This window comes from Prionailurus bengalensis, chromosome X (genome assembly GCF_016509475.1).
Source record: "Prionailurus bengalensis isolate Pbe53 chromosome X, Fcat_Pben_1.1_paternal_pri, whole genome shotgun sequence".
Classification (NCBI taxonomy): domain Eukaryota; kingdom Metazoa; phylum Chordata; class Mammalia; order Carnivora; family Felidae; genus Prionailurus; species Prionailurus bengalensis.
Genome location: NC_057361.1, coordinates 83242111 through 83248110, shown reverse-complemented (window position 1 = coordinate 83248110; position 6000 = coordinate 83242111).

Genomic DNA, 6000 nt, shown 5'->3' with positions numbered 1-6000 from the left:
TTAAATGAAATAAGTCAGGCAGAGAAAGACAGATATCACATGATTTCACTCTTATGTGGAATTTGAGAAACTTAACAGAAGACCATGGGAGAATGGAAGGAAAAAAATAGTTACAGAGAGGGAGGCAAACCATAAGAGACTCTTAAATACAGAGAACAAACCAAGGGCTGATAGGGGTGGAGAAAATCAGTGATGGGTGAAGGTGTGCACTTGCTGAGATAAGCACTAGGTATTATATATAAGTGATGAATCACTGGATTCTACTCCTGAAGCCAAGAGTATACTGTATGTTAACTAAGTTGTGAATAAAAAAAATCTCCAAGTATTTTAGGGTTTTGCAGTTATTTTTCTGTAATTCATTTCTAGTTTAATTCCATTATGATCTGAGAGCACAGTTTGAATGGTGTCTATTTTTTTTTTTTTAATTTTAAGGTGTGCTTTATGTCCCAGGATGTGTTCTATTTTGGTGAATGTTCCATGTGAGCTTGAAAAGAATGTGTATTCTGCTGTTTGGGATGAAGTATTTTTAAAATGTTAATTAAGTGCTTTTTATTGATAGTGCTGTTCAGTTCAAGTTGTTTCTTATGGATTTTCTACCTACTGAACCTGTCAATTACTTATAGGGGTATCGAGTCTCCAACTATAATAGTGGATTTGTCTCTTTTTCCTTGAAATTTTATCAGTTTTTGCCTCATGTATTTCTTCACTCTGTTGTTATGTGCACATAGAGTAGGGATTGTTATGTCTTCCTTGAAAAAGTGAGCCTCTTATCATTATGTAATACCCACCCCCCTTTATTCTGTTAATGTTTCATGCTCTGAATTCTGCTTTGTCTGAAATTAATATAGTAACTCCAGCTATCATTTGTTTTATTCTATTTTTTAAATTTTTTATTATTCAATTATATTCTATTTTTATTCTATCCATGTCTTTATATTTAAAGTGTGTTTTAGACTACATGTAATTGAATCTTATTTTTTCTAACTGATCCTGGAAGTTTCTTTCAATTGGTTTATTTAGACCACTGACATCTAAAGTGATCATTGATATCATTGGATTAATATCTACATATTTGTTACTGTTTTCTATGTTGTCTTTTTCTTTGTTTCTTTTTCTCTTTTTCTGCCTTCTGCTTTAAATTTGTTTTAATGTTTATTTTTGAGAGAGAGAGAGACAGACAGAGCGCGAGTGGGGGAGAGGCAGAGAGAGAGGGAGACACAGAATCCGAAGCAGGCTCCAGGCTCTGAGCTGTCAGCACAGAGCCCAATGCAGGGCTTGAAGCCATTAACCATGAGATCATGACCTGAGCCAAATTCAGACACTTAACTTATTGAGCCACCCAGGTGCCCCATCTGCCTCCCGCTTTAAATTGTACATTTTATATCATTTTCTCTCTTTGCTTAGTATATCAATGATAGTTCTGTTTTTACTTTTAGTGGTTGCCCTAGTGTTTGCAATATACATTTACAGTGTATCCAATTTCACTTTCAAATAATACAACTACTTCACAGGTAGTGCATGTATTTTCAATTCCTCCCTCTTACCTCTATAACATTGCTGTCATTCATTTCACTTGTCCATAGGCTGTAATAACCACACACACTGTTGATATTATTTTGAACAATCTGCTGCTAAATCAATTAAGAATAAAAAGAATTGTTCACTTTACCTTAGTTTATTCCTTTTCTAATAATACTTTTTTAATTATATATATTTCAATTAGATAATATACAGAGAAATATTGGCTTCAGAAGTAGAATTCAGTGATTCATCACTTGCATAAAACACCCGGTGCTCATCATAACTGGTGCGCTTCTTCATACCCATCACCTACGTAGCCCATCTCCTCCCACCACCACCTCCCTCCAGCAACCTTCAGTTTGTTCTCTATCATTAAGAGTCTCTTGTGGTTTGTTTCCCTTTCTTCTCTCCCCCCTCTTCCCATATGTTCATCTGACTTGTTTCTTAAATTCCATGTATGAGTGAAATCATATGGTATTTGTCTTAATCTAATTGACATATTTCACTTAGTGTAATACATTCTAGCTCCACCCACATCATTGAAAACAGCAAGATTTCACTTTTTTGATGATTAAGTAATATTGCATTGTGTATGTGTGTATATATATACATATATATATCACATTTTCTTTATCCATTCAACAGTGTACATTTGGGCACTTTACATAGTTTGGCTATTGTTGATAATGCTGCTATAAACATTGGGGTGCATGTACCTCTTTGAATCTGCTTTTTTGTACCCTTTGGCTAAATACCTAATAGTGCAATTGCTGGATACTAGGGTAGTTCTACTTTTAGTTTTTTAAGGAAACTCCATACTGTTGTCCAGTGTGGCTGCACGAGTTTGCATTCCCACCAACAGTGCAAGACGGTTCCCCTTTTTCCTCATCTTCACTAATACCTGTTGTTTCTTGTGTTGTTAATTTTAGCTATTCTGACAGGTGCGAGATGTTATCTCAATGTGGTTTTTATTTGTATTTCCCTGATGATAAGCGATGTTGAGCATCTTTTCATGTGTATGTTAGCCATCTGGATGTCTTTGGAAAAGCATCTGTCTTCTCATTTCTTAACTCCATTGTTTGTTTTCTGGGTGTTGAGTTTGATAAGTTCTTTACAGCTTTTGGATACTAAACGTTTTTCAGATATGTCGTTTGCAAATATCTTTTCCCATTCCATCGGCTGCCTTTTACATTTTTTTTGATTGTTTCTTTTGCTGTGCAGGAGATTTTATCTTGATATATTCAATATTTCATGTTTGTTTTTGTTTCCCTTGCTTTCAGTGATGTGTCTAGTAAGAAGTTGCTCTGCTGAGGTCAAAGAGGTTGCTGTCTGTTTTCTCCTCAAGGATTTTGATGGTTTCCTGTCTTAAATTTAGGTCTTTCATCCATTTTGAATTTATTTTTCTGGATGGTGTAGGAAAGTGGTTCAGTTTCATTCTTCTGCATGTTGCTGCCCAGTTTTCCCAACACCATTTGCTGAAGAGACTATTTTTCTTCCATTGGATATTCTTTCCTGCTTTGCTGAAGATAAGTTGACCATATAGTTGTGGGTCCATTTCTGGGTTTTCTATTTTGTTCCATTGATCTATGTGTCTGTTTTTGTGTCAGTACCATAATGTCTTGATGGTGACAGCTTTGTTCTATAGCTTGAAACTTGGCCATTTGCAATGTCGTGGATGGAGCCAGAAGGTATTATGCTAAGCAAGATAAGCCAAATAGAGAAAGACAAATACCATATGGTTTCACTCATATGTGGAATTTGAGAAACAAACAGCTGAACATATGTGAAGGAGGGGAGGAGGAGACAGGGAAACAAACCACAGGAGACTCTTAATGATAGAGAATACACTGAGGGTTGATGGAGGAAGGTGGGTGGGGGATGGGCTAGATGGGTGATGGGATTAAGAAAGCACATGTAGGGGCGCCTGGGTGGCGCAGTCGGTTAAGCGTCCGACTTCAGCCAGGTCACGATCTCGCGGTCTGGGAGTTCGAGCCCCGCGTCAGGCTCTGGGCTGATGGCTCAGAGCCTGGAGCCTGTTTCCGATTCTGTGTCTCCCTCTCTCTCTGCCTCTCCCCCGTTCATGCTCTGTCTCTCTCTGTCCCAAAAATAAATAAACGTTGAAAAAAAAATTAAAAAAAAAAAAAGAAAGCACATGTAATGAGCACTGGGTGTTGTATGTAAGTGATGAATCACTGAATTCTACTCCTGAAACCAATATTGCACTGTATGTTGGATAACTAAAATTTAAATTAAAAAAAAATTCCTGATCTGATAAGTCCAAAATTTCTACCGTATCTAAATCTGATTCTGATACTTGCTCTGTCTTTTGATGCAGTGGATTTTTGTTTTTGTTTTTGTTTTGTTTTGTTTTTTGTTTTTTGGCTTTTGGTATGCCTTGAAACTGACAGACAATATGGGCTAAGGAAACTGACATAAATAGGCCTTTGGTGTGAGGTTTTATGTTTATATGGATAGAAGTTAGACTGTGTATACTGTTTGCAGTTGCTGTGTATGTCAGAGGCTAAATTTTCTTCTGATGTCCTTGTTTTTATCTCCCCTGTTACCTTTGTGTTTCCTTAGAGACTTTTTTTTAACAGAAATATGAGGTTGGGAAGGCATGTTTGTACTGTATGTGATACAAATGATGCACTTACAAGGATATAACATTTAGTTTTTATCTTAATTTTTTAAATTTTTTAACGTAAGTTCTATGCCCAATATGGGTCTTGAACTCACTACTCCAAGATCAAGAGTCCCATGCTCTACTGACTGAGCCAGCCAGGCATCCCTTTTATCTTAATATTTAAAGAGAAATATGCAAACATGATTGTCCATGTTTCTAAAATTTTATTCCATGGAATAGGTCAGCCAGATGTTAATGGGTGTTCCACTTTTAACATCATCTAATGAAACTGGGAAATGTTGTTATAGAAGGCCCTGAAATATTTTGGTTGAAATGATGCAAAGGACTTATAAATAGAAATTAAAGGGGAAGGGATTTTTTTTTTCAGGATTAAAACAAAACTGATGGGAGAACAAGTAGCTGTAAGTAGGAGGGTTATTATAATTTGAATATACTACAGCTGCTTTACCTCCATAAAGTCAGAAATTGCATCAAAAGGGGGCGCCTGGGTGGCTCAGTCAGTTAAGCGTCCGACTGCAGCTCAGGTCATGATCTCACAGTCTGTGAGTTCAAGCCCCGCGTCAGGCTCTGTGCTGACAGCTCAGAGCCTGGAGCTTGCTTCAGATTCTGTGTCTCCCTCTCTCTCTGCCCCTCCCCTGCTCATGCTCTGTCTCTGTCTCAAAAATAAATAAAAACTTAAAAAAAAAAGAAATTTCATCAAAAGAAAGATGGATTATCAACTGATGAATGGATAAAGAAATTGTGGCTTATATACACAATGGAATACTACTTGGCAATGAGAAGGAATGAAATATGGCCTTTTGTAGCAACGTGGATGGAACTGGAGAGTGTTATGCTAAGTGAAATAAGTCCTACAGAGAAAGACAGATACCATATGTTTTCACTCTTATGTGGATCCTGAGAAACTTAACAGAAGACCTTGGGGGAGGGGAAGGAAAAATAAAAGTTAGAGAGGAAGGGAGCCAAACCATAAGAGACTCTTAAAAACTGAGAATAAACTGAGGGTTTATGAGGGGAGGGAGGGAGGGGAAAGTGGGTGATGGACATTGAAGAGAGCACCTGTTGGGATGAGCACTGGGTGTTGTATGGAAACCAATTTGACAATAAGTTTCATAATAAAAAAAGAAAGATGGATTAGAAATGGACTTCCTGATGAGGGTGTGAGAGGAAAATATTAAATTATTATTTTGAGAGCATCTAATATTCAACTTTGGACACAATATAGGAAAAGCAGAAAACCATTTAAAGATGCTTTATGTGTCTTGCTTCTTAGAGCTGTGAGGCGTGTGACCCTTTGAATTTCTTTCTCACTCCAGAATTCCATGAAGCTAGGACTGTGGACCCAAGGATGACTTTAGATATTTTTTTTTCTTAAATAAGGCCTGGGATATACACTTTCTTTAGTTTTAATCTGCTGTTACTTTAGATATTTTTTTTTCTGAAATAAGGCCTGGGATATACACTTTCTTTAGTTTTAATCTGGTGTTACTATACATGAGCCCTATTGAAAGGTGTGGGGGAAATGGGAAGCGTTCTATGGTTCTATTATTAGGTTTAAGTGTTTTAGTGAGCCTGGTTGTGATCTTTATAAGTGCTTCTCAGATTTTGTTTTTCCATTTTAGGTGAGACAGGAAGTTTACAGTGGGCAAGATTTGTGTATTTTCCTCTCGTCTATGACCTCACAAGCATTTTGTACCTTTTTTCCTCCCAAGGTAAGACAGGAATGTTAGATGGGGCTGGAATTGAAAAAATGCCATTCCCCAGGTGAAGTAATGCTCTTCTAGACTTTTACCATTCATAGTAGGTAGTTATGGAGAATGCTGTGAGTACATTTC